Here is a 21,731-nt window from a genome sequence, read left to right on the forward strand (position 1 = left end):
TGCTGTGCTTTCGTGATGTTTCATGAGTGCTGACCCAGGGCTCACTGAAATAAAATACATCGAGACTCTGGGCTTACACTTGGTTATAAAGTTAATACTGGTAGGAACCTCCTGGTTATTACACCACCAGCCCACAGGGGATTATTGTTGGGTCCGTCCGTCGTGCATCCACAAATGGGAGGGGTGGGACTGGGTGGAGAGGGGAGGGTGGGGAGGGGCTGGGTGGGGAGGGGAGGGTGGGGAGGGGAGGGTGGGGAGGGGAGGGTGGGGCTGGGTGCGGTGGGTGGTGGAGGGGCTGAGTGGGGTGGGTGTGGCGGGGTGGGGAGGGGAGGGAGGGGAGGGAGGGGAGGGTGGGGCTGAGTGGGGATGGGTGGGGCTGGGTGGGGAGGGGCTGGTCACCCCGTGGTGCCCTTATAAAACTCAACGTGTAACCTACTCACGCCGGCTCATGCCCGCCCTCAAAGTCGAGCATATTTACGGAATACACCACGTGGTGGTGCCGCCGTTGACCCTGGCCATTGACCGAGCAGCCCAACGTTCCTACTACCAGCTCCCTCCGCAGGAGAATCTGTTATGTTATCTTATGGTTGTGCCTCTACGTGCCTTTGGCCTTGCTTTACATACCCTTTAACTCTCTAAACATTGGGCCTCGCTCTTTGGTCCTTTAGGTAAAGTCACGTAGTAGGTATAAAATAAATTAAATCCGCGACGTTTCGGGCGCAACACAAGCGTCCGCCGTGAGGTGGGACAACCACAGCAAGAAAACAATTGCTGAAGTGGGCAAAAGGGCTGCTGTGACAAGAGGCTATGTAGGTAAGAGAGGGGTTCAGGAGCCAGGGAGGAGAGAGTGGAGGGGGTGTGGAGTAGGGGCAGTGGAGTGCTGCAAGTGAGTCACATCTAGATTGGGTCTTGCGTTTCATTATCAAGTTACATTTTCCGAAAGCGCACCAACCTGCTCTCATCCGCTTATTTTGTAAGTTTGATCCCAGGCGGCCTTCAGTTGTATGCGTGCCTCTTATGGCAGCCAGGATGCGTTCTTGATAAACGGAAGACTTCGTGAAACAGCGCTGTAGGAGGTCATCATAACATGCTTCCAATGGAGATGCATTACCGAATGAGCATTGGTTTTCCTCTGACCAAATATGAGCACTTTATTGGGGTATCAGTACCCGCCTTAATTACGATACTGTACACATGATAAATGTTTAGAGTTTTTATATGTATTTAAAACAAGTTCAGTGGTTAAAGACGTAAGAGTTATGCCTGTACATGTGTAGTGGGTTCTTTAAGACAGCGTAGAGACGAATCGGTAGAGGCAATGCTTATTTATTACAAAGGTGCTTAACACAATACAATACAGCCTTCTACTTGAAGGGGTAACGGCCCCTTCACCCGCTGCTAGCTGAGGAGGTACGGCTTCGGTCTAACTCGCCCTATTCCTGGGCTAGGGTCTCGGGGTCCTCCGGCTAAGGGGGTCCTAGGGGAGGCTAGTCTGACCTGACCCAGCCAAGGTACAGGTCTCGACCACTGGCCACACGGGACCCGTCCCTGATAAGCCACCCACACAGACACACACTCACCTAGCCACCCACACACTCAGTCACTCACTCACCTAGCCACCCACACAGTCACTCACCTAGCCACCCACACACTCAGTCATTCACTCACCTAGCCACCCACACAGTCACTCACCTAGCCACCCACACACTCAGTCATTCACTCACCTAGCCGCACACACACACACACACAGTCACTCATTCACGCACTCACCTAGCCACCCACACACTCACTCACCTAGCCACCCACACAGACACACAGTCACTCACCTACCCACCCACACAGACACTGTCACTCATTCACTCACCTAGCCACCCACACAGTCACTCACTCACCTAGCCACCCACACACTCACCTAGCCACCCACACACTCAGTCACTCACTCACCTAGCCACCCACACACTCAGTCACTCACTCACCTAGCCACCCACACACTCAGTCACTCATTCACTCACTCACCTAGCCACCCACACACACTCATTCACACTCACCTAGCCACCCACACACTCAGTCACTCATTCACTCACTTAGCCACCCACACACTCATTCACTCAGTCACTCACCTAGCCACCCACAGTCACTCATTCACTCAGTGACTCATCTAGCCACCCACACAGTCACTCACCTAGCCACCAACACTCAGTCACTCACCTAGCCACCCACACACTCACTCATTCACTCAGTCACTCACTTAGCCACCCACACAGACACTTAGTCACTCATTCAGTCACTCACCTAGCCACCCACAGTCACTCACCTAGCCACCCACACAGTCACTCATTCACGCAGTCACTCACCTAGCCACCCACAGTCACTCATTCACTCACTCACCTAGCCACCCACACACTCAGTCACTCACCTAGCCACCCACACACTCAGTCACTCATTCACTCAGTCACTCACCTAGCCACCCACACACTCATTCACTCACCTAGCCACCCACACACTCAGTCACTCAGTCACTCACCTAGCCACCCACACACTCAGTCACTCACCTACCCTATGCCCAACTTCCTTCATGTCTCCACGCTCATGTTCAATCGATTCCAGTTCGATGTCAAACATGCATCTCTCCATACTTTTATTTTCAAACACTGTTCTATTTTCTCTTGGGGTTTATATTTGCAAGCGTATTAACCTGCTAAATACACGCACTGTACAGAATGCCAACCCATGTTTTTCAATGGGATTTTCAATGAGTCGGGGTATATTTTTACCAGCCCCCCCCAAAAGGGTCTCTTTGGCATTTATTTCAGAGCTCTCCGTTATGAAATTAAATGGGCAATATTAGTGCCATGGGCTACAGCAAGAAAGGAGCATCACTCGTGGTGGGAGCAAAAACTTTGGCTATGAGCAAGTTGAGAACCCCCCCAAATTGTAAATTAATTGGAGCCGCTAAAGTTACGGCACCCGAGGACTGCCAAGTGAAATCTGGTTTGGGGCTCATGGACAAAATAGCAATGCACACGGCAGACAAACTCGGCAGGTTAAGGAGACTAATCATAATTATTTTAATTTCAACATTCTTCATTTCCACTGCGACCTTTAAAATCTTTCGGTGCAGTCAATATAGAAATCTAAATTAATCCTCCAAAAAATGACAACTAAAATGTAAACGCGTCAATTGTACTTTCGACCTATACCCACGGTTAACTTTCAACAAGAGTGATGGGACATTCACAAATAGTACACAAAGTGACAATGATGTTGACACCGACGTTCAATACGGCATGAAACATGTTGAGTTGTCTTCTATGAAGGCTGGGCAGTGGAGAAGCACAGTTTGAGGGTGTAGAGGTATGGAACATCTGAGAAAATAAAAACAGGGGAGCCACATGACGTCTTCACTGGAGCACACAAAAACTTAAAACAATGAAGCAATTCTTAGGAGGGTCTTTGTCGATGTCAACAAACTCGTTCAGGGAGCTAAGATAACGTTGAGTTGTGATAAGTGAAAGTGCTTGGCTATGTCAACTTTCAATTCCATTCTGTATATGCAAACAACAACAACGAAATCCAAATCGCCCATAAATAACAACCTGTTAATATATAATACAACAATCTACAACTGCTTTTGCTTCCTGCAATTTCATCCAAGGCTGCTAGGCAGCCAGTGTACACAGATGGTGCTATGGTAATAACAAGCGCCCCCCCAAATCTGAACATTAGGTGCTCAACAGAGCGTACGACCAAAGATTTGCCGATAATACAGCACCGCTTCAATGTCATCGCACCAACACAAATGGCCAACACCCCACAACTTACTTGCGTTCTTCAGGGGGTGATGGTTAATGCACGCCAGAGCCTCCATGGCATCGTTCTTGGTCTCCCACTCCATCAGGCCGGACATGCTCCTATCGGCTGGACACGTGGACGGACCGTCGCTCATAGAGTCATTTGGGTCGTGTAAAACGCAACACCCTTCGCCATTTTGATTTAAAGCTTTCGTGACTGCAGGGATTCATATTCTTGGTTCTTTCGGTAAAGTCACCACCACGTAGAAGGGAAACAATAAAATAATAAAAATATAACATAAAATTCTCACGACGTTTCGACTGCAACACAAGCAATCATCATCAGGTGTGAAAACCACAGCAAGAAAATTTTAAAAAAGTGGCGGTTATTTTTAACGTTAGCACCACGGAGAGCGATTTGGCAGTTGTTCAGATGGACGAGTCCATCTATGTTCTGAAAAGAGGAGGGGGGAGACGAAAATAATGGATGCGGTCTGAAAGCCACCGTAAGCGTGAACAATCAATTAAGACCCGAAATGGTTTATCAAATCCTTCCAATGATTGCTAAGCCAGAATCAATCTTCTCGGTTGAAATGGTCTGTGTTTGTATATATTTATTATTTTGTTGTTTCCCTTCTACGTGACTTTACCTAAAGAAGCCGTGTTTAAAGGGTGGTGTCAGTCGTCGGTGAATTTCTGCAGCAGGAAGGCTTCAGTCCGATGCCTTGGCTACGCTAACACGCTTCAGTCAGCTTGGGCGCGAGTGAATAGCAAGGACTGCTCTCGGGAGAGAATTTCTCACAGGGTTTCTTGAGCATGGCCTCATAGCACACGTTGCAGATCATCTGGTGTCGTGCTGTAAATCAAGCGACGATTGCATGGAGAATACAGTACACGATTTATTCTGTGCCATGACACGTAAGATAAATAATAAACATACTTTGCGGGACTTACTTTTTCCAGAAAACACTTTGAAAGAGCGGGGCCTCGCAATCGACATTTCGTCGCACAGCTGCGGGGACAGAACGGGCGGCGTTCACGTTATAGTTGGTAACAGTTAACGTGCACCGGTAAAGCATTCGGGAGATGTCATTTTAATTGCGGGCACAAATCCCGTTGTCCATTTTTTAATTTACATTCGCCAGCTTTGGAGCAGTCTTTCAAAGTGCTCAGATTATTGTGAACACCAAGCATAGACTCAGGGGGAATGCAACCATTTGCAGAAACAATGTCCAAAGACTGAAATGTAAACCTTTCGAATACGAATATGAATCGTAATGTATTAAACAGGACAAATTAACGCGAGGTGTTGTCTAGTCTGTAACAAAAAAGTCCCTTTGGAACATCGACTGCATTATTTATACATCTTATGTTTTAACCGCTGAAAGGAAACTACATTACACCATTTTACATTTGTCCCGTCACAGGAAACGTGTCATTGGCCACCACAAACTCCACAACATCAATAGGCTCATCTTAAAAACCCACGATTGTTTCATGTGCAAAATTTGGACTTGAATATTTATAAAAGCTTCACCTGGGAAAACTTTTAAAGAAACCGAACGCGCTCCCCTTCTGCGCTGCTGGCAGCAGGCTGAAGGGGCGGCGGGGGCACGGACCTGCGCGAACATCTCGGCCGTGATGTCCGTGGGCGCGTTGAAGAAGTGCAGCACCGCGGTGGGACGCTGGTTGCGGTTCTTCGCCGCCTTCTCGCTGTCGGCGTAGCGGTGGTTGTGAGAACCTGCGTAGTCCCTGTAGCTGTCGGTGCCGTCCGGCAGCTCGAACGCCTGGCCCGGCACAATCGACCGCTGCCTCGACACGCTGCCGAGACGAGGGCGGAAGGGAGGGAATAGCGCGAAGAAACTGTTTTTAGTTTTTATTTTATCACGTTCCAAATTTCACGTGCTCTTTGGTTCGATTCGGTAAAGTCACGTGGGTAAAAAATAAAATAACAAAAAATCACGACGTTTCGGCCACAACACAAGTGGCCTTCATCAGGTGAAGGGACCGGACTGTCCAGAGGACAGCGTTGGAGTGAAGACAGCAAGCCCAGGTCGCGTCCTTTAAGCTTGTGATCGCGGCATCTTTTGAGGAAGGTCAGCGTCTCGATGAGCTTTGACTTCTTGTCCCGTTGTCTGTTGAAAGCTCTAACAGATAGGTGAAAGCCCTCCCCGTAGAGCTTCAAATCTAGAATCCAAATTTCACGTTCGCTATTTCAATAAAGGCCCTCCCCGTAAAGCTTCAAATCTAGAATCTAAATTTCATGTTCGCCACTTCAATAAAGGCTCTGGACAGCAAGTCACCGGGGTCCTCGTGAGCTGTGACGAGTGTTTCGTTCACGGTATTCATCAGCTCTCTTTTTCACCATCCTAAAATTTAGTCACTTGCACTAAATATTTACTAAAGTTGTCTTCTCTAAATGGAAAGCAGTATCCAATTACATTAACAGGATATGACGAGTTACATTTACCAATTTAACACGGGAACAAAAAGGCTCACCAGAGGTTGATTTTATTTCCAAAGATCTGAGACATATTGAGGTGAAAAACCGCCCTGTGCACGGCGTACTGATCTCCCATCTCGACCATGGCGGCTCCCGGCTTGCTCTTCAGGAACTTAACCTACAAAAATAACAACCCGTAAGACGGTTCAGCATCGCGCAATCTTGCACGAAAATATCTACAAGTTTCGTTGTAACGCATTGTTGAAATGTGAAGTGTTGGCCGAGGGGCCATTAGAAAACATGCACAAAGAACACTTCGCATTGGGTACATTTTTGTAAAGAAAATGACCAAATGTGTATGTTGTCAATCGGTGAACAAATTTGGTCGTGTGAATCTCCCACTTTATATAACACGATCAGCGCACGACGTGCACCACACGCGCGCGTACGCATTGCACCGCGGTTGAACCTTTGGAAGAAAAAAAACAGGGACTCATTTCAAAGCAGGTGCGCGCAACACCCAGCGAAGGCACCTTCTCCACGTCGCCGAAGAGGCAGAGGATGTTAAACACGCGGTCGCAGTTGAAGCGTTCGGCGTCCAAGTCGTACACAATGAGGACCTTGTTGTCGGCCTGCTGGTTCATCATGGCCTGCACGTGCTGGCCCTGGGTACCACCCTGGGGCCCAACCTGGTTGCCCATGCCTACTCCCATGCCCATTCCTCCCCCACCGCCCATGCCGTCGCGGCCAGATCCATAGTCGACGCCCGGTGGTGGTGGCTGCTGGTGGCCTGTGACGCAAACACACAAGAGGGGGAAACGCATAGTGAACTAGCTGAAACTCTCTAAACTTCTCTGAAAAACAGATTTATGACAACCATCATCTTACACACGTGTGCCCTTTCCTATAAGGTCAGGTAACCCAGGAATCACCACTCTACTCCTTGGAGACACTGGAAAACATTGGTCCAGAAGACTCAGTTGCCTAGGGAATAGACTAAACTAGTTTTTATTTTAGGTTGAGGGCCACCAAGCTAGAGCTCTTATTCAGCATAGCTTGTTTTAAATACCCAATACATCTGATAGCTATTGGAAATATCGTCTCTTAAAACACAAAGCAACTCATACGTTGCAATTGTTAATCGCAAAAAAAGGTTTTTAGGATGCACCTTAACACTAATTCCAAATAAGAAATGTTCTCAACAGGCAGCAGGTTCTTTCAATCTGACAGCAAGCTGAAGGAATCCGAAATTATAGCATTCGCAACAAGGGGATTACCTCCACAGTCGCCACCACCGCAAGCGTGTGCTTTGGGATGGTCGCCAAGGAGAGACGTTTGCTTCGCTGGCATCATTGCATTGTCCTCTGAAAACAACAAAAAAACGATCACCAAATTCACCCACGGGAAACATAAGCGCTCATTGCTGCACAAAATAAGGACAATCCAAAAAATGCATTCTGCACCCAGAACATTCACATGACCAACACATTAAGAAATTCCGGGCACACTCCACACGGGGGTGCGCTGCGTCTGTCGATAAAAACAATTGGCGGTATTTTTAAAATGCAGATTTCACATGGCGCAACATAAATAACGAGCACCATACAAAATACAGCGCGTAAAGAAACGCTCATCGCAAGAAGAAGAAAAAACAAAATTTATTGGAGGTGTACAGATGCACGCGACAAATTGTTCCGAGGTGCGGCGTCAGCGAGTGTCCGTGGTTGCCGCCTGCGATGCCCGCTCGTTTCTTACCCAGTCTACGCTTCGACGGGAACACAAAGTTGCCCAGAGTCGGGCGGCGGCTGACGACCCATCGCGAGGAGGATGCAACAGAAAGGCCGGCGCCTTCTTTCCTGCGCCAACAGCAGTCACGCTCGGCACAAATGGACCCCCCCGCGTTGTCCATGCCACCGCACCTCTCGCTCTCCGGCGACCCTTTTTGGTTTGGGGCTTAAAATTGGGACGCTTGAAGTGGGCGACGGGGCCTTACGAACCTTTAAAATGAAAAAGATCGCCGCTTATAAACCGATGCGAAATGCGTTGTGTCTGGCATCAGCAATGTCAAAAGCCTCGTTTGCAAACAAAACTTTAGCAAGGCAGTCTAAACGTACGAGCGTGGAGGTAAATTCTCACCAACGGAGCGATTTTAAGCCCCAAACGCATCGGCACGCGTTCCGTTCGGCTTATTTCCAAGTCCCGTTCGCGGTGAATGCGGGCTTTCGTCGCTCCCGGCTTCTTCGCGGCGGTTCCGGTGCTTTGCCGGTCTGTCAGCGCCGTGTCCCCCGGTGCCTGCGGCTGGACGCAGGTTATCCGATGGCCTCTGCCAAGCGGCACGTGGCGGTTGCGGTGCAGCGGACGCGGCGTGCTGCGCCGAGTGTTCCGTGACGTGGCGCTGCAGGCGTGGGGGGCGCGGGTCGGCCGTGCGTGTCACAGCGGCGGCGGCGTGTTGGTTGCTTGGTCCCCGGTGCCTCCCAAGTGCCGACGAGGATGTCGCCAATGTCGCCGTTCGTGTCGTCGCCGTTCACGTCGGTGGCTGTTGGCTGCCGGGCGCTTGATTGCTCGTGTGTTGCTTGCAAATTGCCTCGTGTGCTTGTGTGCGGCAATGCTCGCAGATGCTCCTTGTAGCGTTGATGTTGGGAGTGAGGAAAATACTCTTCGAAGCGTTTACGGAAATTTGGCGATTAAATCAAACCGCACCGTGTCCCTGAAGCTCCCTTGATAAAGTGGCGAGACTTACCTCTTCGGAAACTAATATCTGTGCGTACACACAATGTACTCGGGACAAAGATACCATTTTCCTGTTCAGGCTCAATCGTACCAAATTAAAAGGGTTACTTTATAATAAGTGATATTTTCAATCGTAAATATCGGCTTTTCTGACATCCTCTAAGCTTCTCCGCTTAGTATCCAGACACCACATAATGCAGTCAAGGTTTCTCAACCCTACAAAATATAAAAACGCAACGTGCAATGTCCACCTCAAATATGCCAGTGAAAGTTGGCACCTACTTCTGATCCAACAGACACACACCCTGGTAAATCTAAATATAAAAGTAAAACCTTGGATTGCGAGTAACTTGGTCTGCAAGTGTTTTGCAAGACGAGCTAAAATTGAAAATAAATATTAACTTGATAAACGAGCGAGGTCTTGCAATACGAGCAGTGTACGTGTAGACACACTTTGTACTGCCGTGAGTCACGTGATCACACAACTGATAGACGAGTGCTTTGATGTACGAGCGCTTTGGATTACAAACACGTTCCCGGAACGAATTATGCTCACAATGCAAGGTTTTACACTGTAGTGTAAAAATGCCCAGCCTTGATACACCCCGAACAACCGAGTACCCGCCTATGGGCCACATGCACTTGACGTTGGGAAAATCTTCAAAGCTGATCAAAATCTAAAACGCCACCAACTTAATGGCAATGTCTATCGCATGTCCAGTACCAGGGCAACAGCTTTAATGGTAACAAAAAAATTAATCCAATGGATTATTGAACACTCCAGCAGCCACATGCCTCCTTGTGAATCCTGTTCTTCACAACATTCACTTATACTGCCACATTGTTGTGAAGGGTAAACTAGAAAAACAAAGTACAAGGGCAGGAGTTTAAAACCAATCTGCCCAGAGTAAACTACGCAAGCTTAGCATGGGCTAAAAAAACACAAAGATTATTTAGTTATATGTTGCGCTAGCTGTTACTACCCGGCTTCGCCCGGGACTTGGATCCACCACGCCCGGCCGCCTTTGTCTCCCCAGTGGCGATGTTCACACACCACAGCAGTTACTCGTTTGAGGCTGAGTCGACCTAGGGGAGGCCCAGGACCGGTTAAAATAATCGTCACCGATGGTGGCGGTGAGCGGGAATCGAACTTGGGTCGCCGGGTTCGTAGCGCAGCGTAGCGCTAACCGCTACACTACGGGTCACGTGACAGATTTGACGTCACAGCTCACTTGCCGTGCAAAAAATAAATGCATTATCGAGCTCCCCCCCCCCCAAAAAACAAAAGTGTATTTGTGTAATGTTTGCACGGTGTACAGTCTGGAAAGTACCCACATGGCAAATTTCCAGTTTGTTGCATGTCGGGAAGTACGCTAAACATTTTGAACAGACACACATATTCACAACTTTGCCTTTTATATATATGGAGAAGATAGGTATAAACGAAAATAACCTTGACCAGCTCTACACAATTGCAGTGATTGCATGATTGATACAAAAGAGGGGAATGGCGTTTCAAATAACTTCCTGTGACAACGACCAAGTTCTGTAGATTGTAAACAGTACACCAATGTGCTTCAAGACAACCAAGTGTCTGCAGGTGTGACATTTTTCTGCAACCAAAATCTCAAGTGCAGAAGCTGCATTATCCTCTTGAGAACGCTCCAAACTTCCCCCTCTACTTGGCCACTGATCTTCAAGTATAACACGGCAAAGCCGGCCGCGTACAGAAAGTCAATGCCTGTTTCATCACGCCGTGCACACCCCCCAGCCCTTGCGTTAAAAACGTCACCCCCCACACACCCGAGGGCTCACCACCACCAGCTGTCGAGAGAGCGCGGCTCTGATATGCTCAATATTGGTCTTACCTTGCTTGAGGCCAGGGTTGGTGAAGTCCCAGGTATCAGAGTCATTTTTAAACACATTCAGACGCGTCGCCTGTAAAGAGGACACAGCAGGGGGAAAAGATAAACATTATTCGTGGCCAGCATATAGGGCATAGATGCTGGGAAAAAATTATATAACTTTAGAACCTTCTTTGGTTCTTTCGGTAAAGTCACCACGTAGAATGAGGATAAAATAATAAAATAAAACAATAAAATTCTCACGACGTTTCGGCCACAACACAAGTGGCCTTCTTCAGGTGAAAGGAACAAACCTGTCGTCCCGACCTTGTGTTGTGGCCGAAACGTCGTGATAATTTTATTGTTTTATTTTATTATTTTATTCTCATTCTACGTGGTGACTTTACCGAAAGAACCAAAGAAGATGAATCCTTGCAGTCACGAAAGCTTTAAATCGAAACTTTAGAACCATTTAAAATTTACAAGCATAATAATTATTAAGCGGTCATTACCCCCGAGACAATTACGGCACGCAACTTGCGGTAAAGCCGAGGTACTTAACGCAACCCTTAACCTCCTGGGAGATGAATGAATAAGAGCTGCCACACGTAGCAAGTCAACGATAAGCTAAACTTTCGCACCGTACGTAGCAAAAGCGTGCTTATCGGAGTTGTGGGAAAACAGTGGCCTTCTGCCACCAGTTTTTTTTTTAAGATCACGTGTTGATTATCCCTCTTCGTTGGAACAAGCTCCCTTCGTGTTTGCAGATAAAAATCGCTATCCCTCGGTGGCCTATTTAAATTCCAAACTTGTTTAATCGCACATAAGTTTGGCATGCTCTGCCTAACTCGGTATTATTTATTCGCAGTGTTCCTCGTGTACTGTAAAGCGTTAGCCTTGATCGTATACCTCAAAAATGTTGAAGTGCCATAACCCCGTTATGAAAATGATGCATTCGTTATTACTGTTCTGTAATTTTATTTCCTGCTAACAATGTAACATCTCCCCTCAGGTACTCTGCAGGTCTCGCAAAGCAGCCTATGGCTGAATGTTAATCACCCGTCACCAAATAAAATCGATTTGAAAACCAACTCTACCCTTCCCACTGGATGCGAATTTTCCATTAACTGGCTCAGGGCACTGGCTCAGATGAGAACCACCCTCACACGGTAATATCAATTGGGAAAAGTTTGACTTTAGACAACGGCAAGGATGCCCGTCATGCACAATGGGTTGTTGTAGGTTGTGGGGCTGTGTGGTGGGCAGCTGTAAAATCCATTGGGTGCATTGTATTTCTATGCTGCCACAATATATGCTACACTCCTTTACCCCGCACACAAGTAAAATAACCCCCACAACAGGCATCGAGTGCGGAAGCCCTCATCTAGCAATGAATTGCCGTGTGTATTCAGCATTATTTGCTCACCAAAGTGGTCAATTCATAATATTAAATGAAATCTTTGGTCTGCGGGTGAAAAAACCCAGGTTGTGGTGCACACACTTGTGAATGTACAAAGTATCGGTTGTACTTGCCCTTGCATAGTCCACTATGAGAGTACAGCAGCCCGAATAGATGTCCGCTCCATTCAGGGATGAGTTCGCTCTCTCGGCGCTCTCAACCGAAACAAACGTGGCCAAAAATTAAGGAAAACACGACCATTTCATTTTAAAAACAATACATTTAGCATCTCCAAAATAACATGTAAAATTACGTGAATGGCGGACATATCGTTACGGTTATGCATCTCGTTGAAAGGATATTCCACAAAGGCCTGCAGGCCATTCTTCCTGAAGATAACAATGCGTTGCAGAGGCCCAAATGGTTTGCAAATGTTGTAAAGCACATCCTGCAGGACCACATGGAGCACACAAACGCAGCGAGGTGATTTTGCACGCATTACCAAGTAAATTTGAAAAGCTTTTTTTCCAGTGAATTTTTAAGATCGAGCCATACAGGACATCAACGCTTTCCAAAATCAACATTAGGTCTATATATTGTTTTTTATTCAATGCCATTGGTGGACTTCAAAGCACAAACAAAAAACACGACTTCAATTGCCTCAAATGAACCAAAGGATCAATGTAATTTCGTTAGCAAAGCCATTCACTGTAATCCAAAACGGACATAATTTCACTCGTATAAATGAAACATGCGCGTGTGTGCGTGGCACACCCGACAAACTATTCACACATTAATGTCCAGCTGCTGTAAGTGTAACAATGCCCACCGTGGTGATGGGGTAGATGGGGTTGAGAATGGTGAAGAGCAGGATGTGGTTGCTGTTGCCGTTGTCCCCCGGGACGCCAGGGCGCCAAAGCTTCTAGCTGGTAGAGAAGTTAAAGTAGGCCGGCTGCCCGCACACGTAGACGGAGCCCTTGGACGAGTAGTCGACGCAGCTGCGGGAGCTCTCCGGGTCTTCAAACTCCACCAGCGCCTGCCGCGTCTTGGGTATCATCACCACGTAGCTGCACGGAGGGAGCGATTCAAACGAGTGCCGTTATTCAAAGATGTGGCCGACTTTAAAACGCATGCCTGTTGTTGTTAATGTTAAACACGAGGTTGGTCTGCTCCAAGTCACCTCATTTGATCTCAAGAAATGTTTCAATGCATGCAACGGAGTGGAGACTGGTTGGATGCAGGTTAGATGCCACGTCCCATTTCAGTTTGGCAGTGTAGTACGTTGGAATTGAATGTACTGTAAGAATATAATTATATTTAAAATACATCTTGAGGGTAATGTAGTCTTCTTCTGTCGATGTATCACCTGACAAACGAAGCCTCTTCAAACGTACATAAACAAGGTACGTGTGTGCACCATTTCAATACGAGATATTAATTTTTAACACGGTTACTAATCACAGTTGAACGTGTGCCGCTTTTGTCAGACGGCACAACAAAAGCAGCAGCGGCACTTTAATTCGGAGGGAATTCGTGACTTGGGGAAATTGAAAAACAAACGGTTTTTGTTTCCATTTAAAGCTTTCGTGACTGCAAGGATTCATCTTCTTTGGTTCTTTCGGTATAGTCGCGTAGAATGAGAATAAAATAATAAATTAATAAAAAAACACAATAAAATTCTCACGACGTTTCGGCCACAACACAAGTCGCCTTCATCAGGTGAAGGGACGAGACTGTCCCATTTCAGTTTGGCAGTCTCGTCCCTTCACCTGATGAAGGCCACTTGTGTTGTGGCCCGAAACGTCGTGAGAATTTTATCGCGTTATTTTTATTAATTTATTATTTTATTCTCATTCTACGCGGTGGTGACTTTACCGAAAGAACCCCAAAGAAGATGAAGTGGTTTTTGGTTGGTCACTTCAGGCTGGCAAGGCCCCGAGTAAGCCACGCACGGCGTCGCCGATCACGCCGTGACGTGGGCAACGCCGCGCCCTCTCGTCCACCGCCACACGCGGCCACGACTTTTTATTTACGGAAGTGGTTCTTGAGCTTTAACCTGCAGCCTTGCCACCCCCCCTTTGGTTCTCAATATTTTTTTTAAAACATACAATGTTTATTAATTTAGAGGTTTGATGGAACAAAGTAGCGGTGCGTACGTGCCCGTGCTCAATGTGTTTCGATGGATTTACCTTGTTAAAAAATAATCTGGCACGTCTTGCACCCCCAGAAAGGGCATCTTCCACCCCGTGCTTAAGAACCATCGAGTATTTTTGTGTTATGCAATTTCTTGAGTTATTGAACCGAAAATCGGTAATACTCGAATTTCCAAGGTCTACGTTCACTCCACGTCCGCAAACACCACCACCACAACAATAATAACAATAATAACACCAATAACAATAATAACTATAATAACAACAATAATCTTTGTTTTTTTTTCGGTAAAGTCACGTATAAATAAGAATTAATAAAATTACATAATAGCGTACGACGTTTCGGTTGCAACACAAGCAGCCATCATCAGGTACAGAAGAGCTAAATTTAAGAGAGAGGGGAAACACATAACCCCAGATGTATATACAAACACCCAAGTAGGGGGGAACTAACACCGACACAATAGGGGACATAGAGAGAGAAGCATACCAAACAGACAAGAGTTTAGCAGAATTTGGAAACCAAATAAAGCAACACAGACGGTCGGTCAAAACACAATTAACGCAAAGCCTGGTTGATTACGTTATTTCAAAGATTGCTAAATTGCAAGTTAAGTATGAAATTTAAGATACAGATGGCACACACACACATAGACATTCAAGTACAGCAGACCAGCACAGGTACAAGCACACAGTGAAGTCGCCTTAAATAGGCAGAGAAGGCAAGGCTGAGAGACAATGGGACATATTAGCATGAGAAGGCAAGGCTGAGAGACAATGGGACATTTTAGCATGAGAAGGCAAGGCTGAGAGACAATGGGACATTTTAGCATGAGGTATGCATAGAGCAAAGTGGAGCACGGCAGCAAACATTCGGAAGCACCAAGACCGACACACAGGCAGAGACAGCACAGAGAAACAAATCCAAGCACAGACACAAAGGCAGATACACAAGCAGAGACAACACAAGACAACACAAAGACAGACACAAAGATACAGACCTTATACCTCCCCGTAGAGGCGGTTTAAACTTGGTTCAAAGCTTTCGTGACTGCAGGAATTAATCTTTGGTGTTTTCGGTAAACAACAATAATAATACAGCTTTCTTCCCCATGCGGGCAACGGTCACCACCGACTGGTCACCTGACTAGGCCAAAGTACCGCACGGCCTCCACGAGGTCCGACTCGAGGGCTGTGTCCGAGAGTCCCCGCACGTGAACCACAGCCGACGGTGGGGGCTTGTGTGGGTCCTCAAACGTGTCCTGTGCACGTCGGCAAGGAAGCAAACTCAACACGACTATTGTGCAAAGCTGTTGTTTCCTCCTATACCGAGAAGACAGTTTTCAGTTTCATTTATTTGGTATAGCCCTGTGAGCCATTTGGCTCTTGAATCGGGTGCAACCGCAACAAACAAAAACATGAACAATAAAAACATCTTAAAGTGACTTTGTGTGACTGTGCAAACAAAAAATCCAGGAAAAAACAGCAAAATAATCCTTGAAATAGCACCGTACACCAACGCTGTGTGCAAAAATCCCAGTGGGATGCAAGTCAAACAACAACAACCACAAGACAACTAAGATTAAAGCCATCAGTCTAACTCCGTACTACAACAAAACAATCATGGCCAAACCATAAAACTTTTTCAAAATCACCAAAATAAAGCCAAGGCTAACATCGCCGGCAAGTGATATCGGAGCAGATGCAGACACTTGCATTAAAGGGCTTTTTAAATCTGCATCCGTTTGGCAAAAAATGGCCATAGCTCAGTGCCATCATTTCAGTAATCGCTAAGAACGTTCGCGAGTTTAACTTTAAATCTAAACGGCCCTCGAGTTACAAACTCTGGAACTCGCATCCCCCACCGCCAGGTGCGCTTTTGTAGACGCTGTAAAGTTTTATTCCGCAAAGTTTTTAATCACATTGGGGAGGGTCGAAGAGCTACCCCACGACGCTATCGCGTGGGACATTTAACATATCGGTATTTTAACTTAATTAGTATTTTAACTTTTGATTTAAAGCTTTCGTGACTGCAGGGATTAATATTCTTGGTTCTTCCGGAAAAGTCACCACGTAGAAGGGAAACAATAAAATAATAAAAATATAAAACAATACAATTCTCACGACGTTTTGACTGCAACACAAGAAGCAATCATCATCAGGTGTGAAAACCACAGCAAGAAAATTTGAATAAAAGTGGCATTTTTTTTAACGTCAGCACCACGGAGAGCGATTTGAGAGTTTGTTCAGATGGACCAGTCCATCTATGTTCTGAAAAGAGGAGGGGGGAGACGAAAATAATGGATGCGGTCTGAAAGCCACCGTAAGCGTGAACAATTAAGACCCGAAATGGTTTATCAAATCCTTCCAATGATTGTTAAGCCAGAATCCATCTTCTCGGTTGAAATTGTCTCTGTGCTTGTATATGTGGATAGCCTCATGAACGAATTTCTCCTGGTAGGCAATGTTTTTATTCGTGGTCCGCCAGGAAGTGTCTGTGTTGTTGGCCTGACTGGATGTGCTTCACATAATGTTGTTTCAGGTTTGTTGAATTCTCGTCTCTCATCTTTTGCTGTATTTACCTCCGTGATTTGTTCTTGACACCTGATGAAGATCGCTTGCGTTGTGATGGAAACGTCGTGATTGTTTTTTGTTTTAATATAATTTTATTGTATTTCTACATACGTGACTTTACCGAAAAAAACAATGAGTAATGTTTTTATTGTTTCATATTTTTTTATTATTTTAGTTCAGTGCAAAGAGAATACCCACCCTTAGAAGAGAAAACGCCGTATAAAAAAATTACACTGGAAATAGCCCAAAGTGTTAACGAACACGAAATCCACGTTTACCAAAACGCGTTTTACTGAACGTAAGCAGAGCCTAGCGATGCTGTGGTCCGCGTGGTCCATCCCCAACACCAACAACGAGAAGCTCTTCGCAACGGCACTGGAATCTGCGAGTTACAAAGCTAAACAATCACGTTAAATAATATAAACACGGCTGGTGGTGGTGGTGGCACGTCGCCTGAGTGAAGCCTCTGGCCCAGGCCTCACAACGAGGCTCTGGGCGAGGAGAAGTAAAAGAAACATCTTCTCGTTATAAAAACACCTCGTCAAGTCGCTCGTCACTGACGCTCACCATCGCGCCCGCCTGGACGCGGTCGTTGCCTTCGCCATTGACTCCCAGGCGCTTGGCCGCGTGCCGGGCGGCGGAGGTCAACATCGTCGTGATGGCGTGGAGCGCCGGAGGGAATCGATTCGCGATCCTGTCGCTAAAAAACTACGGCCGCGCGGATCGCCGAGCGTCAGCGGCAGCAGCGGGCGGCGGCGGCGGGGCGATTCCAACGCGTGACATCGATTCTCGGATCGATGTGTCCTCTGGCGATGTTCGCGCGGCTTGGTGTGACCCCACAGCCACTCGTCACGTGACGCCTCTCTCGGCCGACTGGGGCCGGCGACGGAGATCTGAAGCAGTCGTGGGCCTCCCCCTAGGTCGGACTCAGACTACAATTAAATTTGATTATATTTTTATAATATTAAATAAATAATAATAAAATGATAAAAATACTCAAATTTGATTATTGTAAAATCATTATAAATAAATAAAAATAAATTAAAAATAATCAAATTTGATTACTTTTAAATAAGAATAAATAAAAACCAAATTTGATTATTTTAAAAATAAGATTAAATAAGTAAAAATTTATAAATTAAAATAATAAAATTTGATTATTTTTTTAAATAATAAATGAATATCCATTATAAGTTAAAATAATCAAATTGGATTATTTTAAATAATAAATAATAAAATAATTGACCAATTACGATCACTTTAACATAATAAATCAAGGCAGAAATATTTAATTAATAATTTCGCCTTTCTTTATAACCAAATTTTATTATTTTATAATAATAATTAATAAAACTTACAAATAATCACATTTGATTATTTTAAATAATAAATAAATTTTCCTTTAGTATGTAACTAATCAAATTTGATTATTTTTAAATAAGAATAAATATATAAAAATAATCAAATCTGATTATTATATGAATTAAAAAAGAGGGATGACATTGTCATCCTCTCAGCCGACAAGGTCAATGCCACTGTCATCGTGGATAAAATACAATATAACAACAAAATTCAAGAATTACTCAACGATGGTAGCTATACAAAAATAAAAAGAGATCCCACCAACAGCCTCGTCATACAATCCAACAAAATCATTTCTGATTCAACCGCATTAATTGATCAAACCAAACAGTTCTCGTTGAAACCTTCTGCTACATGAAGTAGATACACCCCTTCGTCTCATCGTCTCTACTGCAGTGAGGGAAAAAAGTATTTGATCCCCTGCTGATTTTGTACGTTTGCCCACTGACTCAACACTGCCCATAGACTCAACACTGCACCATAGACTCAATACGTCACCATAGACTCAACACTACACCATAGACTCAACACTGCACCATAGACTCAATACTGCACCATAGACTCAACACGTCACCATAGACTCAACACTGCACCAAAGACTCAACACTGCACCATAGACTCAACACTGCTACCCATAGACTCAACACTGCCCGTAGACTCAACACTGCACCATAGACTCAACACTGCCCGTAGACTCAACACTGCACCATAGACTCAACACTGCACCATAGACTCAACACTGCAACATAGACTCAACACTGCCCATAGACTCAACACTGCCCACAGACTCAACACTGCCCATAGACTCAACACTGCCCACTGACTCAACACTGCCCATAGACTCAACACTGCACCATAGACTCAACACTGCACCATAGACTCAACACTACCCATAGACTCAGCACTGCACCATAGACTCAACACTGCACCATAGACTCAACACTGCACCATAGACTCAACACTGCCCATAGACTCAACAATGCACCATAGACTCAACACTGCACCATAGACTCAACACTACCCATAGACTCAACACTGCACCATAGACTCAACACTGCCCATAGGGGGATCCCTGCCTAGGGGTGTGAGGGGTCAAGGGGATCCCTGCCTAGGGGGTGTGAGGGGTCAAGGGGATCCCTGCCTAGGGGGTGTGAGGGGTCAAGGGGATCCCTGCCTAGGGGGTGTGAGGGGTTTTACCGGCACGAAGTTTTCGCCGAGGAGGCTTCGCGGTCCGCCCCTCTAGGCCGCTGTAACTTTATTGACACCACGTGGTGGCTGTAACTTTATTGACACCACGTGGTGGCTGTAAACTTTACTGACACCACGTGGTGGCTGTAAACTTTACTGACACCACGTGGTGGCTGTAACTTTATTGACACCACGTGGTGGCTGTAAACTTTACTGACACCACGTGGTGGCTGTAACTTTAGTGACACCACGCAGTTCCTGTAACTTTATTGACACCACGTGGTGTCTGTAACTTTATTGACACCACGTGTGTCACTGTGTGTCACTGTGTCGCTGTGTCACTGTTTGTGTACACTGTGTGTCACTGTGTTTGTGTACACTGTGTGTGTACACTGTGTGTGTGTACTGTGTGTCACTGTGTGTGTGTCGCTGTGTGTCACTGTGTGTGGGGAGCGATAGTGTAGCGGTTAGCGCGCTGCACTATGAACCTGGCGACCCGGGTTCGATTCCCGCTCACGGCCAACACCAGTGACGATTATCTGAACCGGTCCCGGGCTTCCCTTAGGTCGACTCAGCCTAAAATGAGTACCTGGTGCGGTGTGTAAACATTGCCACTAGGGAGACAAAGGCGGTCGGGCGTGGTGCTGGCCGCCCACCCCCTCGTGTACCGTTCAGGCCTTCATAGGTGCTCGCTAACAGGACTTGCCCCTACAGTCTAAGGCTATATGGGGGATCTTTGTATCTTTGTTTTTGTCACTGTGTGTCGCTGTGTCAGTTTGTGTACACTGTGTGTGTGTACACTGTTTGTGTACACTGTGTGTGTGTACACTGTGTGTGTACACTGTGTGTGTACACTGTTTGTGTACACTGTGTGTGTGTACACTGTGTGTGTACATTGTGTACACTGTTTGTGTCCGCATTGAACCGAACCCCCTGCAAGGCCATCTACTTAACGTTGAGAGAAAATTCACACGAAATGTCCTTTGCAATGAAGTCTTCCAGATGTAAATTGATACAAGCTTTTAATGAAGAAATAAAATCATTTAATTCAAAACACAACACAATTGAAAGATGTTTCATTTTAAAACTTCAAAACGGAGCATGGGGTACTTGCGTGAATGCGTCCTTCGTGTGCAAATGTTGTGACTTTCCTGGCCTGAAGGCCGTCAATGTGTTGGACCCTTAAATGGTGCACAGCGTCTCAACAACAGCAGTGGGGTTTGCTTCAACCGATAGGTTACGAACATCCAGACGTGAATCAGCAAGGAGCATTTCTAGTCCCAGTTAGACAAAATCTACGTCAACACGTAAGACAAAATTACAATTCGTGTTGTAGAGAATGTACCTCCTCCTATACGTGTAACTTTTAAGTGGTATGCCTTGTAACTGATAAATGATCCGAGCGTGCTACCTATTTCAAAGACAATGAGTTGCTCTAGATGCTTCATGAAACACAAAAGTACCCTTTGACCTGTATCACAAGAACAACAGGTCTCACCTGAGTTCTCTGTACAGGTTACTTTCAAACACACACACACACTTTGTCCTAACATCACTTATTCAATGTTTGACCCTTATAGATCAAATGTTACAAGTATGCACAAAACCAGACAAGTATACATTCTAAATTATTGACAGGCATATTAACAAAATTGGATTACTGCAGTGAAATATACTGCATCACGTTACATCGTATTAACAAGAAACTTTTTAAAAAGTTGCAGTCTGCTTCACAGTGTATGTAAAACATACTATTGTGTCATTCAAAACGAGTAGGCCATTGCATGCTGGCGTCGAAGTGAAAATGTAGCAAATTCTAAACATTACCTACAAACTACACAACTGAGATGACACATCAATCATCGCCCCCTACGGACAGGCTCTTGTCCACATGCAGGCCGGTGCAGGGCCACCACCTTGTGCGGCACAGGGGCAGCTGCTACTTGGGGATGCTCTTCGAGTGTTTCAGACGAGGTACGACACAAAACTCCGAGTTGCTGAGGCGGTTAAGCAAGCACCGTGTAAATGCAATTATGATAACATAGTGAATGCTTGGGAGCTTATTGTCTCTCGCTCCTGGTTAAAGATCTACCCAACCCATGGGCCCACAAAGTGTTCAACTTCACATTCTTCTCATTAAAGGCCTGTGACAAAGGTGCATCTATTGAAGCAACATCGTCTCTGGCTTACACATCTACCGGGTCTCCACTTGACTTTGTATTGTCTAGGAGCAAGTCCACCCACACC

At 45.9% G+C, this 21,731-nt stretch overlaps 1 pseudogene; it reads right to left on the bottom strand.

Moving 5' to 3' along the window:
• Nucleotides 1-1,310: 1,310 nt before the first annotated feature.
• LOC142909419 (heterogeneous nuclear ribonucleoprotein L-like) lies at nt 1,311-19,594 on the bottom strand (annotated as a pseudogene).
• Between the last annotated feature and the right edge of the window lie 2,137 nt (nt 19,595-21,731).

This window comes from Petromyzon marinus, unplaced genomic scaffold (assembly GCF_048934315.1).
Source record: "Petromyzon marinus isolate PM22_M1 ecotype Great Lakes invasive population unplaced genomic scaffold, UKy_Petmar_22M1.pri1.0 PM_G_Scaffold_121, whole genome shotgun sequence".
Lineage (NCBI taxonomy): Eukaryota > Metazoa > Chordata > Hyperoartia > Petromyzontiformes > Petromyzontidae > Petromyzon > Petromyzon marinus.